Source organism: Cavia porcellus, unplaced genomic scaffold, assembly GCF_034190915.1.
Source record: "Cavia porcellus strain 051 isolate PalLab524CR breed Dunkin Hartley unplaced genomic scaffold, mCavPor4.1 scaffold_24, whole genome shotgun sequence".
In the NCBI taxonomy this organism is placed as follows: domain Eukaryota; kingdom Metazoa; phylum Chordata; class Mammalia; order Rodentia; family Caviidae; genus Cavia; species Cavia porcellus.
Window position 1 is genome coordinate 52,402,524 of NW_026947507.1, and position 20,920 is coordinate 52,423,443.

Consider the following 20,920-nt stretch of genomic DNA (forward strand, 5'->3'; position numbering starts at 1 on the left):
CTGGAAGTACTAGCCAGAGCAATTAGACAAGAGAGAGAAATAAAAGGGGTAAACATAGGAAGAGAAGAAGTTAAATTATCATTATTTGTGGATGACCTGATACTTTACATAGAAGACCCCCAAATCTCCATTGAAAGACTCCTAGATATAATAAATAAATTCAGCAATGTAGCTGGATAGTAAATCAATACTCAAATATCAATAGCATTTCTATACACTAACAACAAGATCACAGAGAGAGAAATAAGAGAAGCCACACCCTTCACACTAGCAACCAAAAAAATGAAATATTTAGGAATTACTCTCATGAAAGAAGTGAAAGACCTATACAGGGAAAATTATAATACACTGAAAAAAGAAATTGAAGAGGATCTCACAAAGTGGGAAGACATCCCTTGCTCATGGATAGGAAGAACAAATATTTTGAAAATGGCCATTCTCCCAAAACTGTTATACAGATTCAATGCAATCCCAATAAAAATATCACCAACATACCTTATGGATCTATAGAAATCACTCCTCAAATTCATCTGTAACCAGATGAGACCTAGAATAGTAAAGACTGTTCTAAGCAGCAAAGGCAAGGCAGGAGGCATCAAAATCTCTGACTTGAAGTTATACTACAAAGCAACTGTCATAAAATCAACATGGTACTGGAATAAAAACAGAGCTAAAGATCAATGGAATAGATTAGAAGATACAACTCAACTACCTTATTTTTGATAAAGGAGGCAAATATGTTCGCTGGAAGAACGGCAGCATGTTTAATAAATGGTGTTGGAAAACCTGGCTCTCCACATGCCAAAAACTAAAACTAGACCCATGCCTATTACCATATACTAAATTAAAATCTAAATGGATCAAAGATCTGAATATTAAAATGGAAACATTAAATATATTGGAAGGCAAATTGGATAAAAACCTTGAAGACATAGAGGTAGGTAGAGAATTCATGAACAGGAATCAAACCACACGGGGAATACTTTCCAGCATCAATAACTGAGATCACCTCTTATTAAAAAGTTTTTGGACTTCTGGGAGAACATGGCAGGCAAATAACAGCAACCACAGAGGCTCTCTGAGATTACCAGTTTAGAATCCAGGAGCGGTGCCATGTGAGGAATCCTATGCAAGGGGAGATGTACCCTGCCGACCCAGGAACAAACTAAGCTGAGAGAAACCAACTGGAAATGCAATCCTGATGCTATAACAGGAACAGATAAAATCTCAGTGCGGAAGCTGGAGCCCGCGCCATTGGAAGCCGTGATTTGAATTTCCTGCTGCCACTACTGCGTCCCAATCTGCACGGCAGGGAGAGAGACGCGTGAAAGCTTTGAGAGCGGGAATTGGTGAACCAAATGGCATTGAGAGCAGGACTGACAGGGAGCCCTGCATCGACCTGTGGTGAGAGAAATGGGGACCCTTTCATAGGCTAGGAGGCTCCAACAGAGGACATTCTGGGAATGAGCAGACTAGCCAGAACAGGTTCCTGCAATGACTTTCACCACATATTCCCCTCTCAAGTGGGAGTGGTGGGGAGTGCTTGGCATGGTAACACCATGGACTAAGATCTAGTAGGCTAGCCCAAATCAGGTCCCTGCACCTGGCGGTGCACCCTAGCAGTGAAGCATTCAGTAGGTTGACCTGGAGGGGCGGGCCCAGGAGAGGCTGCCCAGGTCTGTCTCCCTAGTACACTGCAGTGGGTGGGAACACCTAGCTGGCGGATTCAAACAAACTGTAACAGACAAAGAGAGAAAAAATAAAACAACTGGGCCTCCTACATACGTTTGTATGGAAGGAACAAAAAGTATGGGAAAAGGGAGCAACAAGAAAGGGTCTTCAGTCCCCAATCCTGAGAACACTGGTACAGGAAAGGTAAATGCAAAAGAGAATGAAGACAGAAAACATGCAATATCAGACACAGCACCAATAGAAATAAAGCGGTATCTCCGGAGCCTCATAGACGAGTTCAAAAATGAAGTATTTAATGAAATAAAACAAGAAATAAGTAGAATAGTTAGAGAAATGCTAAGTACCGCCCAAGAAAAAACAGATGGTGGAATGAAGAACAGAAAAAAAGGGAGAATTGTTTGATGGAGAAAATAGAGAAAAAATAGAATACATGAAGCAGGTTCAAAGAGATTACCAGGAAACTAAAAACTCTATTGAAAGCTGGCATAACAGCTGGAAAGAAACTAAGGATAGATTATCAGAACTGGAGGACAGATTTGTAAGGTGGGAGCATGAAATGAAAAACTTCTTAAAAATAACAAGAAAACAAACAGCAATAATACAAAGACTAGAAGATGATGAGAGGATCTATAACTTAAGAATTAAGAACATAAAAGAAGAAGTAGGGACTCAAACAAATGAACTATAAAAGCTATTCCCAGAAATAATCCAGGAGAATTTCCCTAATTTAGCAAAAGGTAAAGATACTCAGATGTATGAGGCATACAGGACCCCAGCCACCTACAACCCAAACAGAGCTACACCTAGGCATATAATAATCAAAATTCCAGAAATCCAATATAAGAACTGAATATTAAAAGCTGTCAGAGACATGAAACAGATCACTTACAAGGGAACACCCATCAGAATTATGGCAGACTTCTCGGCACAAACCATCAACTCACGAAGAGCGTGGGGGGAAATAATTCAAGCTTTGAAAGATAATAACCTCCAGTCAAGGTTGATATATCCTGCACAACTGTCCCTAAAAATTGATGGAAAAACAAGGTGCTTCCAGGATAAAGAGGAACTAGGGGAATTTGCAACCACCAATTCAACTCTACAGAGAATACTGCAGGATATTCTAAAAATGAAAAATACCAAGATTCCAGAAACAGCGGCAGAGCGGCCACAATGAATGGAGCAGAAAGCGAAATGAAGAGGACAAACTGACAACTAATGACAGAAAAAGAGCTCAACAGAAATGAGGCAGAGAAGGTTGGATGGTAGGAACAGCCATTTTGGAGAAAACAAGACATCATAATAGGTAGTGCTGATTTAATATCCTTTTGTTTTGAAGTCCCATCAAGCTTTTGTTCTTCTGTCTCCATTGGTTTTAACGTGTTGTATCTTATTGGATTTTATTATATGTGATAATATAAACAAAAACTTTTATAGACAAGGAGATTATACAGAAACCATTGTTCATTTTCTGTTAGTTGATTCTAAATACCCTGTAATACTGTCATTCTCTTGAACGGTTTTACATTGTCTTGATATGTTTGATGCTACAGTATGTGAAGTTATACCCAAAGATTTTAAGGGAAGAGACACTATGGTAACTACTATTATGTCGAGATTTGTTGGGAGCCACAGCCCCGAGCCCGGTCGCCTCACTTGGCGGACGTGAGGCCTGTAGTAAAGAGTAAAGCCTGAGGTAGATTACCCCTCCCATCGAGCACGTTAGTTTCCTGCTTACCGCGTAAGCAACCCGCTCAACAATATAGTCTGCCTGGCAACTGATGATGTTAGCCAATCAGCTTGCCTTGCTTACTTTAACATGATTGGACACTGTATCCATATATATACTGGTGCCACCCCTGGGGGGGAAGAAGAAGCCCGGAAGTAGAAGCCTAGAAGGAGCCGCGGGGAGCGGACCAAAGGAGGCTTCGGCTGGGAGCGATCCCAGGGCAGGCTGTACGGAGAAGGAAAATAAAAAGAAAAGGTTGTCCACTGCCAGACTTTGTCGTGTGTCCTTCCTGCCGGCCGGGAGCGACATCGACATTTGGAGGCCCGCACGGGGACTGATCACCCCCGAGACGTGACAGCGGACAACGCTCCAGTACAGAGCTGCGAGACAGGTGAGTTGGGGATAAGCCTGGGCTCTGGGTGGCGCGCACCTACAGGGCTTTTAGACTCCCCTCAGGCTCACGCGTAAGTGGCGGATTCCTTGGGCCTCACGTGGTGAGTAACATATTAAAAGATGGGAAACATGCTAGGTAGCAACACTAAGAACGAGGGTGGTTGTGGAGAAAGCTCTCAAGAGCTTACAAAAGTACGCAGGGTATTTGAGCAGGCCCAGTCGGGGAGCTCCCGAGAGGGGCCCGTCAAGGGGAACAAAGATGCTAAGGAGAAGGACGGGGCTCTAGCCTCGGAGTCGTCTGACTCCGAGGACGAGGGAAAGTTGAATGGCAAGGAGGCCAAAGAGACCAGCTGTCAGGAGCCTAAGTCGCTCGATAAGGAGTCGCAGGGTTCTTTCCCAGCGTTGCGCCGTGAATTGCGCTCCGCTCAACTTGGTCTGCGGAGGAGTAGAGAGATCCTGAGCGCTCCCCGGCGCGAGAGGGAGGCGAAGCCTTCCGCCCCACCTTGGGGGCTGTTCCCGGAGGCGATCCCTCGCCGCGAGGCGGCCGCCCGGGAGCTCCCTTCCCCTTCGCCAGAACAGGAAGTGATGCACGGGCCCCCATTTTCCGCCCAATCATGGCCGCCGTCTTATGCTCCGCCGCCGGCGGGTCGGTATTTTTACAGGCGGCTTTGGCAGGGGGGACGTTTGTCTCATGAGGTACATCCACCACCTGGGATAGATAGTGGCCCCTACGGGATATTTCCTGTACAAGTAGCTATGGGCCAGGGACGTAATGCATGGGAGCCTTTTGAGATAAAGCAGATTAGAGAACTTAAAAATGCAGTTACAACCTTTGGGCCGACTGCGCCTTACACCATTGCCATGCTGGAGAACCTGTCTTCTGGGCCCCTCACCCCCGCGGACTGGATTCAGCTGGCAAAGGCGTGTCTGCCCTCGGGTAGTTACCTGGATTGGCGAGCCTGGTACGCAGAGTTCTCTGCAGAGCAGGCTGAGAGAAACGCCAGTCGGGGAAACCGGGGGTGGAACAAGGAAATGCTTATGGGAGAAGGTCGGCACGCTGATGATCAGACTCAGTTCCCCGGCGCTGTCTATGAACAAATCAACGCCATAGGGCTCCGCGCCTGGAAGCAGGTAAGTGGTGCCGGAACAGCCTCCTTGTGTCTTTCAAAAATAATTCAGGGTACCACAGAGCCATTTGTTGACTTTGTGGCCCGAATGCAAGATGCTGCCGATAAGATATTTTCTGATCCGGGAGTGGCTCGACCGCTGGTAAGGCAGCTGATTTTTGAGCAATGTACAAAGGAGTGCAAGGCAGCGATAGCTCCTCATAAGAACAAGGACCTCAACGCCTGGATTAGGATATGTAGAGAGATAGGGGGGCCGCTCTCCAACTCGGGAGTGGCTGCTCTCCTGGCCGCGGCTGTACAGCAGAGGGGACCTCGCGGGTTAGAAGGGGAATGTAAGGCTAAAGGGTGTTTTGCCTGCGGGGAGCCAGGACACATTAAACGTCATTGCCCAAACAATGCAGATGCTAGGCCTCGCCCTAGGAATGAAGAACCATATGTTTGTGGGCGATGCAAGAGGGGATCACACAAAGCTGAGGAGTGTAGGTCGGTCTTTGATGCTCAGGGCAACCGTATTTGTGGACGAGATGCTAGAGGGCCAAAAAACGGCCAGAGGGGGCCCCCTTCACAGGCGGGCCCCCGCCCCAGAGACAGGACAGCTCAGGATGGCAGCCTTCAACAAGGGCCACCCCTGGGTCAGCAGGTGTGGACCTCAGTGTCGCCTCCAGACTTATATTAGTGCCTGATATGGGTGTTCGAGTGGTTGAAACCACCTTTAAGGGACCGTTACCCGAAAATTCCGTGGGTCTGGTGATCGGGAGATCCTCCACGGCCCTTCGGGGTCTCATAGTAGTCCCGGGGGTCATAGACTCAGACTACACAGGACACATTAAAATTATGGTTCAATCTCTTGTGGGTACTATGGTAATCAATAAAGGAGACAAGATAGCGCAGCTCTTGCTGCTCCCCAGTCTCCACAAGAGATTCCCCTCAAAGCAGAAAATTAGAGAAAGTCAAGGTTTCGGTTCCTCAGGGGAAGTCTTCGAGGGACTCCATATAATACTTGATAAAAGGCCCATGCTCTCACTTAAGGTCAATGGCAAGAATATAACAGGGCTCCTAGACACAGGAGCTGACCATTCCATTATCTCTAGAAAGGATTGGCCCTCCAACTGGCCCACCAACACTGCAGATAACACGCTGCAGGGCCTGGGGATGGTGTCAGCTCCTCAGGTTAGTGCTTCAACCCTGTTCTGGTGCGATGAGGAGGGTCATCAGGGCCATTTCCAACCATTTGTGTTGCAGTTGCCAGTGTCTCTATGGGGAAGGGACATCCTCACTCAGATGGATGTCACGCTTACGTCAAACTGCTCCCCCCAGGCTAAGGATATACTCAGGAACCAGGGATATACCCCCGGCAAAGGCTTGGGCAATGCCCTACAGGGTCGGACATCCCCAATACCAGTAGAGAACAAAAAAGGTAGGCAAGGGCTGGGTTTTTCTTAGGGGCCGCTGAAGAAGCTCTCCTACCCACTTCGATCAAAATCACCTGGAGGTCAAATGATCCGGTTTGGGTACCTCAGTGGCCCCTGCCTAAGGAGAAGCTATTAGCCTTGTCAGAAATAGTCAGTACACAACTTAGATTAGGACACATTAAGCCGTCAACCTCCCCATGGAACACCCCCATTTTTATAATTAAGAAAAAGTCTGGCAAATGGAGGCTGCTCCATGATCTAAGGGCGGTCAACGCGCAGATGCAGTCCCTGGGGGCGGTCCAGAGGGGGCTGCCAGCTCTCTCAGCCATCCCTCAGTGCTGGCCAGTTTATCTTATAGATCTTAGATACTGTTTCTTCTCAATCCCCCTGCATCCAGAGGACACTCATAGGTTCGCCTTTACTTTACCCACCATTAACCAAGAAAGCCCTGATCTCAGATACGAGTGGATAACGCTGCCCCAAGGTATGGCCAACAGTCCCACTATGTGTCAGATTTACCTTGATTCCCTACTGGCCCCCCTACAGAAATCCTTTCCCAAGATAAGATGTGTGCATTACATGGACGACCTTTTGCTCAGCGGCAGGGACCCAGACATGCTAAATAATATGCTCGGCCAGTTGGTCGAGGCCCTGAGACAAGCTAATCTGCATGTTGCCCCCGACAAGATTCAGGGAGGAGAAATGGTGACCTACTTAGGCACGAAAATCTCCCCTATGCTAGTCTCTCCACAGAAGGTCACCATTAGGACGGATGGCGTTAGGACCCTAAATGACATGCAAAAGCTATTGGGAGACATTAATTGGATTAGGCCATATTTACATATACCAAATTCAGATCTCAAACCCCTGTTCGACCTTCTAAAGGGAGACCCAGATATAGCCTCCCACAGGAGGCTCACTCCTGAGGCAAGAGCTGCCTTACAGAGAGTGGAAAAAGCCTTAGGTGGGGCTACCTTACACAGAATTGAACCAGGGCGACCCTTTGATGTCTGTTTGCTACAGACTAGTCTACAGCCCACAGCGGTGATTTGGCAGAAAGGACCATTACTGTGGATACACCCTAAGGTCTCACCTGCAAAAGTCATAGAGCATTACCCGGAGGCAGTCGCTTCATTGGCCCTTGAAGCGCATGATAGAGCTGTCCAACATTTTGGCTCAGGACCACAAGCCATCCGAGTACCCTATACCGCCAGCCAGATCAAGACCCTGGCTGCCTGCATAGATACATGGGCCATTCTGAGATGTGTTTTCCATGGGGATATAAACAATCAATACCCTAAAGACCCTATCTTGTCATTTGTCACTCAGCACCCTATAATTTTTCCAAAGGTTACTGCCTCTGAGCCATTAGTCCCAGCAACTACAATATACACAGATGGCTCCAAGACGGGGATAGGCGCCTATGTGATCCTAGGCAAGCCCCCGGTTACCATACAATTTGAACCTGATCAGCCTCAGGTGGTAAAACTGCAGATCGTTAAAATGATTCTTGAACGGTTCTCAGAAGCCATTAATATTGTCTCCGATTCTAGGTATGTGGTCAATGCTATGCAAGTGCTTGAGACTGCCGGTTTAATTAGATCCACTTCCACAGTGGCTGGGCTGTTCCTGTCTATCCAGACATTGCTTCAGAACAGACACCATAAGGTCTTCACCACCCACATAAGAGCACATACATCCCTGCCGGGGCCCATGGCACAGGGGAATGCGGCTGCTGATACTGCCACTCGCCCGTTATGGATTTTTACCTTACTAACACCAATCGAGCGAGCCCGTGCCTTCCATGATAAGTTTCATGTCAATGCCAGGACACTAGCAAACCATTTCCATGTTTCCAGAGCAGATGCACGAGATATTGTGCGACTATGTGACTCCTGTGCCACATACAAACCTGCCATACCGATGGGAGTAAACCCTCGAGGTTTGATCCCTGGTGATGTTTGGCAGATGGACATCACACATATACAGGAGTTTGGGACTCTTAAATATGTTCATGTTTCCACAGACACCTGTTCTCACGTCATATTCGCAACAGCAGAAACAGGTGAAAAAGTGTCTAATGTGATCAATCATTGCCTGGCGGCTTGGGCCGCATGGGGCAAACCAAAAATATTAAAAACTGATAATGGACCAGCCTATATAGGCAAAGCCTTCAATGAGTTCTGCAAAATGATGGAGGTTCAATTAAAACATGGTATCCCATACAATCCCCAAGGTCAAGGAATCATTGAGAGGGCTCATAGAAGCCTCAAAGAAATTTTACAAAAACAAAAAGGGGGAGTAGGCCAAGGCCTGGCCCCAAAGGCACGATTATCCATGGCACTATTCACACACAATTTTTTAAATTTAAATAATGATAATTGCTCCCCAGCCGTGGAGCACTGCAACCCTTCCCCCAACCATAAAGGGTGGGTGAAGTGGAAAGATGTCCTGACAGGACAATGGATGGGCCCGGATCCAGTGGTCAGCTGGAACCGAGGCGCGGTTTGTGTTTTCCCACAGGAATTGGGACGAGAACCACTGTGGGTACCGGAGAGACTGACACGGGTGACAAAGCCCTCGACTGAAGATCAGACCTGCCCTACCGGAGATCCATCACAGACCAACCAACAAGATGAATAGAAATAGCGGTAGCCCGAAATGGACAAGAAGATCCTCAGGCATATGCATGGCTCGCTCGCCTAGCCTACGACCGAGTCTAGGGGCGGTGAGCTTCCCACACTCCTCCTCTAAAAAATTATGACATAGCTGGGTAGGAGAGTCAATGACGGGTAAGAGCGTACTCCCCCGGTGCGACTCAACCTAAGCCAGGCCCTACCCCATCCTGCACGTAAGCCGCTGGACTGTTAGATGCTGCCCAGGTCTAAATTTCTCTCCGAGGGGATTTCTTTACGGAGAGGAAATGAGTGCAAGCTTGTGTGCATCCAGGTTCCGTCCAGTTTGTGCCTGGCCCTAGAAAAAGGACGAGGGCCTCAGGGCCTTGGCAGACCATGGGACGGCCGACCAGGGTCTAAGCCAAGGACCTACGGTGGGCCTACGCATAGGGCATAAGCCTCTGCACCCAGTCCAGGAAGGGCTACGATGCGCACATTTATAAAAAAAAAATAATAATAATAAAAAAGGGGGAGATGTTGGGAGCCGCAGCCCCGAGCCCGGTCGCCTCACTTGGCGGACGTGAGGCCTGTAGTAAAGAGTAAAGCCTGAGGTAGATTACCCCTCCCATCGAGCATGTTAGTTTCCTGCTTACTGCGTAAGCAACCCGCTCAACAATATAGTCTGCCTGGCAACTGATGATGTTAGCCAATCAGCTTGCCTTGCTTACTTTAACATGATTGGACACTGTATCCGTATATATACTGGTGCCACCCCTGGGGGGGAAGAAGAAGCCCGGAAGTAGAAGCCTGGAAGGAGCCGCGGGGAGCGGACCAAAGGAGGCTTCGGCTGGGAGCGATCCCAGGGCAGGCTGTACGGAGAAGGAAAATAAAAGAAAAGGTTGTCCACTGCCAGACTTTGTCGTGTGTCCTTCCTGCCGGCCGGGAGCGACATCGACAGAGATTATCTTGTGGTGAAACACTATTTTGCTTAAATGGCTATGTTTTGACCTATGCTGTTTTGTTGTTATGCCCTCTTTTTTTTAAATCTCAATCTCCTTTCTGTTATCTACTTTTTCATGTTTATCCTTTTAATTAAGTGAAAAATAAATAAAAAATAGCAGGATATATTATAACCCATTTTGATTTCCTATTAACTTGATTTGAAACTCTGTATTGCTCTCACCATCTTGTTGTGAGTGATTTTCCTCTATTCTGTTATGCTTGATAGTACCAAGTTTGAAAGGATAGGCAACAACTATGAAGACAATAAGATTCATTGTGAAGCCCATTCTGGTTGACTATTATCTTCTTTTGAAGTCCTCTAATGTCTCCAATGTTTTGGTTTTATTGGTCTTATTCTTTACTGTTTTATTCAATTTTATTATAACTGATGATATAGGCAATTCTTTTTAAGATAACAAGAGGCATTATGGTAACCATTGTTGATCACCTTGTATTTTGTTTTTACATTATGTATTATGTCCATCCTTTTGATTTGACTGACTCTGTCCTGGTATGTCACATTTGGTTTTACTTTCTTCAAAAAAACAAAAAAGTAATAAGAACTGTGTGAGTAATAAAACCCCAAATGTGTAATTGTCATTGTACAAAAGAAAGGAAAAGAAAGTTCTCTAAAAGATATAACAGCATATATATTTAAATGTATAAGATAGATAACCATATTACTGAGTTTTGTTGGATCATTGAACAAAACTGTAGTCTCACTGTTTGAAAGTCCCCTCTATATGCTTTAATTTTGTAACTTCAACAACTATTTCTAAGATGACAATATGTAATTAACTAGTGATTTCCTACTGTTTATTTTTTCTGAAATTCTGTATAACTTGTACCCTTTTTCTGCTTTTTTTCTTTTTTCTCCTTAAATAAAATTTAAAAAAAAAGTTTTGGAACGTCAATAGAAATCTTCAGCATAGTGAAAAGAAAACCTGCAAACTGGGAAAAATCTTAGTGAACTATCCCTCTGACAAAGGACTTCTGTCTAAAACGTATAAAGAATTAAAAAAATCAGACCCCCAAAATTCAAAAATCCAATACAAAAATGGGCATCTGAGATAAATATACACAGTTCTCAAATGAAGAAATACAAATGGCAAATAAATACATGAAAATTGTTCATCATCATTAGTCATTAGAGAAATGCAAATTAAAACCACACTGAGTTTCATCTCACTCCTGAAATAATGGCCAGGATCAAGAAAACCATCAACAACAAATACTGGAGAGGCTGTGGGGAAAAAGGAACTCTCCTGCACTGTTAGTGGGAGTGTAGACTGGTGCAACCATTGTGGAGGCCACTCTGGAGATTTCTCAAAAAACTGGGATTGGAAGTTCCATTTGTTCCAGCTATCCCACTGCTAGGCATATTCCCAGAAGAATTGAAACAGTGATATATGTGCACCCATGTTAATAGCAGCACAATTGGTAATGGTCAGATCTTGGAAACAACCTAAGTGTTCATCAACTGAGCAATGGATAAAAAAGTTGTGATATTTTTATACAATGGAATACTACTCAGCTATAAAGAAGGATCACACTGAGATATTTATAAATAAATGGATGCAACTTGAGACCATACTCATAAGTGAAATAAATCAAATTCACATGTGTGAATACCAAATAGTTTCCCTATTGTAACAAATGATTCAAATATATAAAAGTATGTGGTAATCATGATTCCCCCTTATTTGGCTTTGAAGTCTTATAAAGTTTTCACTTATTAATTGGAATGGCTTTATTCTGGGCTGTTTGATATTATTGCCTGTGATGATATGAATAGCTATTTTGAAGAAAACAAGATATCATAATATCCAGTGCTGATTTAATATCATCTTGTTTTGAAGTCCCATCAAACTGTTGTTTCCATTGGTTTTATCATGTTGTATCTTACTGGATTTTATTATATGTGATAGTATAAACAAAAATTGTTATAGGCAAAGAGACAATATAGAAGCCATTGTTCATTTTCAGTTAGCTGGTTCTAAATACCCTGTAATACTTTCATCCTTTTGAATGGTTTCACACTGCCTTGATATGTTTGATGACATAGTACACGAAATTATAATCAAATATTTCAAGGAAAGAGACACTATGCTAGCTACTGTTATGTCGGGTTGTCTTGTGGTCAAACACTGTGTTGCTTATACTGTTCTGTTCTGACCTGTGTTATTGTGTTGTTATGTCCTCTTTTATCTTCATCTCCTTCTTTCTTTTAATTTTTTTAATAAAAAAGAATACAAAGTGATGGCTGCATTGTTGATGCCACAGAGATCTTGCCCAAAGTGACTGAAAGCCTGTCAGGCTGATATGTGGCTGGATTTCTGTTTATGGTTGCCATAACATCTGACAGCAACAGAGATTGCAGTGAGGCATCATGGTTGATAGCCAGGCGTGGAGGTGAATCTTGAGTTTATACCTCTGGGAGGAGAGTTTTTAGAAGTTTAAGATAGTTATTATCTGTCTCAGGCTGATGCAGGTGTCATCTTCCTCTTGGTCAACATCATAGTTAAAAGTGCAGAGTTAAGCAAGAAGGAGGCTGACTGCCTTGGTGCAAGGAGATGGTTGATTCTAATTTGAATAGGAAGTCATTTTCCAGAAATAATATGGGAACAGGATTACACAGGAAATTTCCTCCCAGGCTGCAACTTTGTGCCTGGCAGAAGGGTCAAGAGGCAAGAGTCCTAGTTGCCCTGATGATTGTACTATGGCTTCCTGGTGGCCCAGCTAAAGAAGAAAGCCAAATCTCACCTATTCTGAGCCCACTAGACCAATGAAAGAGTTGTCATATGATCCAGGTTGAAGATTTTGAACAGTAGTGAAGATTTTGACATATTGTTGGGCTTTTTATTCCCCTCTTTGATATCTTTGAGAAGTGCTCAACTGGATTGTTTCTAGGTGAGGTACCCTTTAGAAAAGGCTACAGTAACTCATTCATCAGGGCTGACAGTCCATTTTTCCTCAGTCAAAATGTGGAACTCAGAAGGAATTGCTGATGGTCATCTCAGGTAGGTGTTAGATGAGGCCATCTGATCAGGATATGGGACAGAAGACTCTGGAAAGGGAGCTTCTGTGACCAAATGCAGGCATGGTTAAGTGGGGCCAGTTCAATTGGCTGAAAGTAGATAAATTAGGAGAGGGGAGTGAAGCTATATGTGCTGACAACAGCTGTGATAGCTGATAAGGGTGCCAAGGTGGAATTCTCAGGAAGAATGGGCCTCTTTTTCTTTTTCTTTGAGATACACAGAGCAGTTTGGTTTCATATTTAACTCTGTAAAATCCTCTTTTCCTTCATCCAAGGACTGTGGTTTTTGAATAATTAATTCTTACTTCTGCCTTCCTACATATTTGTTGTGTACCCTTGAACAACGATGCAACAAACAAAATGTGGGTGCCCCTTAGAGAGAAACCATTCAGATGCTCACCTGGCCACATTCCTTGTGGGGACATAGACACAATTTAGATAAGGAGGGTGTGAGGTCTCCATTGTGCCATCAAGATCTGGAGATGTCTTTGTTCTATCTGTGAGGGCCATGACCAGTGACCAAAAAGTCCAGCATGGTCAGTTTTCATGGCTGATGCTCCAGATTTATAGCAAACAGAAACACTGAAATGACACCCAGGATTTGGAGGCAGAGTTATTTATGTCAGTGGGCATTACTTGAGAACACTCACAAAATATTAGGCCTTGATCTCTGGTGGCCTGGGGCTTTCATGAGATAAGCAAATAGGAAGAACAGAGGCAGAATGGCTTGCCAAGTGGGAATTGGTTCTTACAATATGCATCACAGTGACCAGCCATTTCTAAGACACAAAAGGAACAGGAGCTATAACTGGGCTAGTACATGGGTAACTAACAAACTGAAGTATGCTGGCTGAGGGGGGGGGTCATCTTCTGCTACACAGTCACCCTACTATACAAGGGGTGGGGCAGAAGAACTGCTTTCTACTACCGACTAGTACTTAACTGACATTAATCGACTTGCCTTGTTTCCTGCTCCTCTGTCATCTACGATGACCCCTATCCAACCATTAGCATCCATGAGGTCTCTCGCTTCTCATCTTTGAGTGAGTTCAAGTGGCAGTTGTTTTTTGAAGAAACTGCTTTCCATAATTGATCCTAACTTACATTTCCCACCAAAGTGTGCAAGGGTTCACTTTTTCTACAACCTTGACAGGGAATATTCTTGTAGCCCATGACAACCAAAGAATTAAGGAAGTGTTATAATGAGCCAGTAGGCTGGGTGAACTGGAAGAATCATTGCACTAGAGATCTGTCCACAATCCAATGCTAGGGAGCAGTCTTGAGCAGGAGGTGACAATAATGACAAGATCACTGTTAGAGGGGACATCTGAACTTTAAATGTTGCCAAGATGAAACACATGCTGGTCATGATGACATCTGTTATCTTGAGAATCATGGGAGTTGAAATGGGAGTGACAGTCCCACTCTGGGTGGGGACCTTTCTGTTGGTGCTGAATATGTCAGAAGAGCTCCTACTCTCCTCAGTCCTCCTTGATACATGGGAAGAAGTGTGTGTGTTTGGTAGGGAGAAGTCTCCTTCCCAAAAAGACACATAATGACTCTGCAAAACTGATTCTTTTTAATATTTCCAGAAGTGAATTCTTCAGAAGACTGTTACATTGATTGCTTTTTCCTTCTATACACTTGAAAGTTTTATATAACTTCAATTTGGCATTTAATTATATACATTCCTGAGCTGTTTAAAGATTATTTCTTGTAATTTAGTTTTTATCTCCCATCAGATAGTATACTCCTAGATGACAGAAGTTTTTATTCCTAGAGATTATTTTTAATTTCTTTGATATCTTTCATAATGATAAATCCAATGAAGAATATAGAATAGGAATAAAAGCAACATGGCACTTTTTGGTGATGTCAGTTTTATGATTCTACAATTTTTACATGTTTATATTTTAGAATTTCAGAATTGGTTTTAACTGCTAAGGATTTTTTTTTGTCTAATTTGTTCTTATGTATAAATTTCACTGTGTTGTGAGGTTTAAGTTTAGTTTCGGGTTAAGCTACAGACAGTGTTCCCACTGCACTCCTGAGAATACTTTTCCCAGAGTTAGTTTTTCTAAGGTAACGTAATTGGTGACATGTATATAATGTTGATTATACTTTTGCCCTGCTTGCATCTCAACTTGTATAAACTCTTCCAACAAAAAGGGCACCATTTTGTTTCTATTTGTGTGTGGTATTGGTCACCTTTCCTATCACCAGGACACAATACCCAATAGTTCAATTTAAAGGAGGGAGGATTAATTTAGCTCATGATTTCAGGGGATGTAGTCTACAGTTGATCACCTAAAGGAAAAGAGATCATCGTGTTAGGGTACAGTGAAGCAAAAACATGTAGCTTGTAGTGGCCATAAAGCAGAGTAGGAAAACAGGACCAGAGAGGAAAGGTGAGGGACCAGATGTGGACACAAGGCCTTGTCTCCCTGTCCCATCCAGACACACCTGAAGTGTGCCCCATCAAACTCCCAGATCCCAAAACCAATCAAATAGATGTCTACCCTAACCACCTCAAATGTATTTTCAATTTTTTTGTTTCTTTGAAACATATGTTGTGAAGATGTAACTTGATTCTTTCTCTTGCACAGTAGTAGAAATGCCAGATACTTTATGTTGAAACTTGAAACATAGAAGTATTATCTACCTCTTCATTTGTAAATATAGCAAATGATGTGAAGAGTAAGCAAATGATCAAAGAACACATTTATGATCACACATTTGATAATGAATTAATCTTATTTGTCCAGTGTATATTTTAAGACATCCTCAGTCATTCTGTGTCCTAAATCCTGTCAGAGTTATCCCTCACTAAAGGATGGAAGGGTTAGGGGACATTGAAGCAAATACCTTAATAGTTCAGTTTGGGGAAAGACTCAGAAGGGACCTTGCAGGGACAGGCAGTGAGGGCAGGGCTGAGGGAGATGGCCCAGGCTCTGCAATCTGAGTGCTGGTCTTGGCAGGAGAGTGGCACCATCAGCCCATCTGATTTGCATCAGAGATGACAAAGCATCAGACCCCAGGCAACCAGCAGGGTATGGCATTGGCTAATAAAACAGAACAGAGACCCGAAGCCTCTGCAGTGAACAAAGGAAGCAAGCAAGGACTTCAGCATCCCCATAGCTGACCCAGGAGGGACATAGCAGACAGAATGGGAGTGACAGGGAAACTGTATTGTACTGTGAGAAGAGACTTTAAGGTCCAGGTGCCATCGCATCCTACTAAGGTTAGCTCAGGTCTCCAGGCAGTGGAGGTTACCACATGCAGGTTACCAAATGCAGGTTACCATGATTACTACCTGAAGAAAAGCATTCATTGTGGTCTTTCAGAGTTTCATCTTTCAAGTGTTTCTAACATGAAAACTACCATGCATCTTCCCCAAATAATTTTGATCCCCTTTTGGTAGATCTCCCAGTGCCAATCAGTAATCACGTGCCTGCAGTGAGCCCTCTGGCTCAATGCAGCTGGAAGTAAAATAAGGACTTTTGTCACCCAACTATTTTGAAAGTGAGACAACACAATGCAAAACATGGAAAACTTTTTCATAATACATGACTCTGACTCTCTCTGTGAGGTTTAGGATACAGCATCAAATGGGACTAAAGGAAAAATGAGGGGCAAATAGGTTTTACATTTTCTGCAGTTGAGAATTTTGTTCTTTCTCCCAGTCCTTAATACCAGATTATGAACAATTTTGTAACCTTTTTCATAATATAATGCCTCTAATCAGATGCATGTTTTTTTAAATCACAGAATCAATGGTCTTATATTGATTTTGGTTTTGCTTGGTGGATCCATAAGATGCAAAAAAAAAATAAGTTATTAAAGTCTAGACTGCTGTTCACCCTAAATGGTTTCATTTCACATTGGTCTCTGTAATACTCAATGCACACTTACTATATGTATTGTAATTCTTTATGATATTCAGTCTTAAAATTCCTTTATAGTCAGAGTTTATAACATGTTGCATACCCTCAGTACTAAACAGGTAATATACACAGCTATGAATGACAGAGTACATTCATTGATAATCTCAGTTGGAAAATTTGAGATCTGTTCCACTGCACAGGGATAGCTAATGGGCATCTATAAGTGAAATGTCTGGTGGGTAATACTTAAGTAGAAATGAATTTGTGAGAAGTAGATACCTAAACAGTGAGAAATTTCCAAGGGAATTTTGTATTTTAAAGCTTGTCATTGTAAAATTTATCCTAAGAATTTTTCCAAATTCTGGGGATGGAGCAAAGATGGTGGATAAATAACAACTGGCTACAGAAGCTCCCTGAGATAGTCAACTTAGAATTCAACATAATACAGCATGAGGAGCCCCCAACAGAGGGAGATGAATTCTCTCATCCCAAGAAGGAAGAAATTAAGGCAACTTGCTGACCATCTGAGGTCCTGCTGCAACTTGCCGAGGTCCTGCTGTGACTGGCCAGGGTCCCACTGCTTTGACTCATTGGAGGCACAGTTACATTGAGTTCGGGGGTCAATGAGTGGAACAGAGGGCTGAGTTGGCAGGGTGCCTACATGACCTGTGGTGAGTGATGGGAGTGGAGCCATTCCATAAATAGGGGGGCTCCAGTGGACAACATTCTGGACCAGGCAGAACTGGCAAGTACAAGGGGCAGCAGCAACTTCAGTCAATTGTTCCCTTCCCAAACGGGATTGGTGGAGTGAGCTAGACCTGGGTCACGTGACTCAGCTGAGACCCAATAGGTTATCTGAGGTCAAGTCCCTGCAGCGGTGGCGCACACTAACCACACTGGCCCAGTGGGGCCTCGGAGGTTTGGCTGATCCGGAGGGGAGGCAGCGCAAAGTAATACAGTAGTGCAGGCCACAGCACCTTGACTGATTCTAAGGGGAGGGGCCAGCATATGCTGTTCCAGTCTGCAACTCGCTAGCATTACTGCAGTGTGAAGGGTCATCTAGCCAGTGCACTTTAGAACAATTGTAAGTAACAAAGAAAGAAACTGGGGCCTCCTGGAAGAAGCAAAAAAGATGGGAAGAGGAAGCAACAACAAAAAGTCCCTGGGACCCAACCCTGGGAACATTGACCCAGGACAGGTAAATACAAAAGAGAATGAGAACAGCAAATATGCAATATCAGACACAGTGCCAGTGGACAAAAAGAGATATATTTGGGACCTCATAGATGAGTTCAAAAGTGAAATATTTAGCCAAATAAAGCAATATATAAGAAGATCAATAAAAGAGATACTAAGCACCCCTCAAGCAGACACAGATGGAAGAAGGGAGGAACTCAAACAAAGGAGAGAACCATTTGGTGAAGAATATAAAAAAATATAGAATACATGAAGCAGATTCAAAGAGATCACCAGGAAATTAAAAACTCTATGGAAAGATGGCAAATCAGCTTGAAAGAAACTAAGGATAGATTATCTAAACTGGAGAACAATTTTTCAATGTGGGAGTATGAAAGGGAAAACTTTTTTAAAATAACAAGGAAACAAGCAGTAACAATACAAAGGCTAGAAGATGACAAAAGAATCTATAACTTGAGAATAAAGAACGTAAATGAAGAACCTGGGATATAAACAAAGGAACTACAAAGCTTATTCACAGAAATAATTAAGGAAAATTTCCCAAACATATGAAAAGGAAATGATATTCTGATATATGAGGCATACAGAACTCCGGCCACCTGCAACCAAAACAGAGCCACACCCAGGCATATAATAGTCAAGATCCCAGAAATTCAATGTAAGAACAGAATATTAAAAGCTGTTAGAGAAAAGAAACAGATAACCAATAAAGGAAGGCCCATCAGAATAATGGCAGACTTCTTGACACAAACCATCAAGTCAAGAAGAGCCTGGAGTGAAATATTCTAAGCCCTAAAAAAAAAAAAAATAACCTCCATCCCAGATTGATATACCCTGCTGAACTGTCTCTAGAAATTAATGGAGAAACAAGATGCTTTCAAGACAAAGAACTTGGGAAATTTGCAACCACCAATCCAACTCTACAGAGAATACTCCAGGGCATTCTAGAGAGAGAGAAAAGTACAGGATTCCAGGAACCTTGGCAGAGAGGCCTCAATGAATGTAGCAGAAAACAATGAAGAAAATAAGCAGACAACTGATGGCAAAAAAAGAGCATAACAGAAATGAGGCAGAGAAGATTTTATTCAAAACTGATATGACTGATAGTATCAAGTCTGAGAGTATAGGCAACTACACTGAAGATGACAAGACTCTACGATACACATTCTGGTTTGATAACTGCCAGTTTTTGAAGTTCTATACTATATACAAAGTTGTGTTTTTATTAATGTTATGTACTGATATATTCAATTATACTATGTCTGATGATATAGCTAATTCTATTGGAGATAACAAGAAACAAACACAGGAACTATGGTAGAATGATTTGTACAACGGTCTTACATGTTTATTTCATGTGTTTATAGCAATATGTTTTATTTTGCCTTGCTTTGTTTTGTTTCTCCCTATAATATAGAAAGGATAGAAATACATGTTAAGACTCATGCATGTGTAGAATCTATAAGCAGTTTATGAGAACTGATCATATGACACATGATGAAGAGATACTTTGAAGAAAAAGAGACACTAAAATACCAAGTGCTGATCCTGGAGTGTCATAATGTGAAACCCAGAAATTGTATTATTCTTTGTTCAGAGTGATATTAGCCTGCTTAGGTTTATTCAATCTCAACATAAATGAAGATATGGATAACTGCATGTATGTTTAAGTGTATAGGATTGATAACCATATTTGTAAGTTTTTGTTGGATAGTTGAACAGAACTGGTTTCAATCTCACTTTTGAATCCCCACTTTATAAGCTCCACTTTTGTATCTTGGATAACTATTTGTAAGAAGACAATCTGTAATCATCAACTAGTGATTTCTTACTGTTTCTTTTTTCTTTGAAATTATGTATTATTTCTATCTGCTTTCTGTTTTGTTTAGTCTTTCTTTAAATTAAATTAAAAAAAAGACATTATAGTACTCAGTGCTGATCACGGAGTGTCATGATGTGAAATCCAGTAATACTATTATTCTTTGTTCAGAATGATTTTAACCTGCTTTAGTTTGTTTAATTTAAACATAAGTGAAGCTATGGATAACTGCATGTATGTTTAAGTGTGTAGGATTGACAACCATGTTACTAAGTTTTTGTTGGACAGTTGAGCAGAAGAGGTTGCAGTCTCATTATTTGAATCCCTACTTTACAAGTTCCATTTTTGTATCTTGAACAACTGTTTGTAAAACGACAATATGTAAACCTCAACTAGTGATTTCTTACTGTTTTTTTTTCTCTGAACGTATGTATTATTTCTACCTATTTTCTGTTTTTTTTTTTTTTAGTTTTTCTATAAATAAAACAAACAAAAAAAGAATTTTTCCAAATTCTTTCCCAAATCATAAATTCTGTTTGGAATCAAACATGATGTTTAAGTATAATTTTTATTATAATCTTTAGATGCATGCACTCTCCAGTTCTCCAGTAAATTTGGGCTATCAGTTCTCCTGTGTTTCTGAAGACAGAGTGACTGTTGTCTTTTCTTTCCCATGACCTTCAGAAAATGTCAGTAAAGTTTTATTCCTCTTCTGCATACTTCATCATAGAAAGTAACTGCAGACAACTTCCCTTCCCTTGTTTCAGTGGATCAGGGCTTCCCCTGCTGATATATAACTTGAAGGATTGGGGTTATTTTGAGGTATTAAGAAACAAGTAAAAATTATATGGTAGAGATTTTTCTAGAAGACACATTTATTATAATTTTGGGGGTGAAATACAGCTATTTTGTTCTCGTGGAAGACAGAGTCAATGCCAGTGAGCTTAAACTGCTGCAAAGTATCGTTCAAGCGAATGCAGGAGGAGTTTCTCTGCAGCGAATGCTGCTAAACC

General features: G+C 42.5%; 1 long non-coding RNA gene across 1 annotated transcript in view; it reads left to right on the forward strand.

The window, feature by feature from the left end:
- The window catches only part of LOC134472622 (uncharacterized), a 72,947-nt gene that overhangs the window by 49,635 nt on the left and 2,392 nt on the right, over window positions 1-20,920 (forward strand). The window lies entirely within an intron of this gene.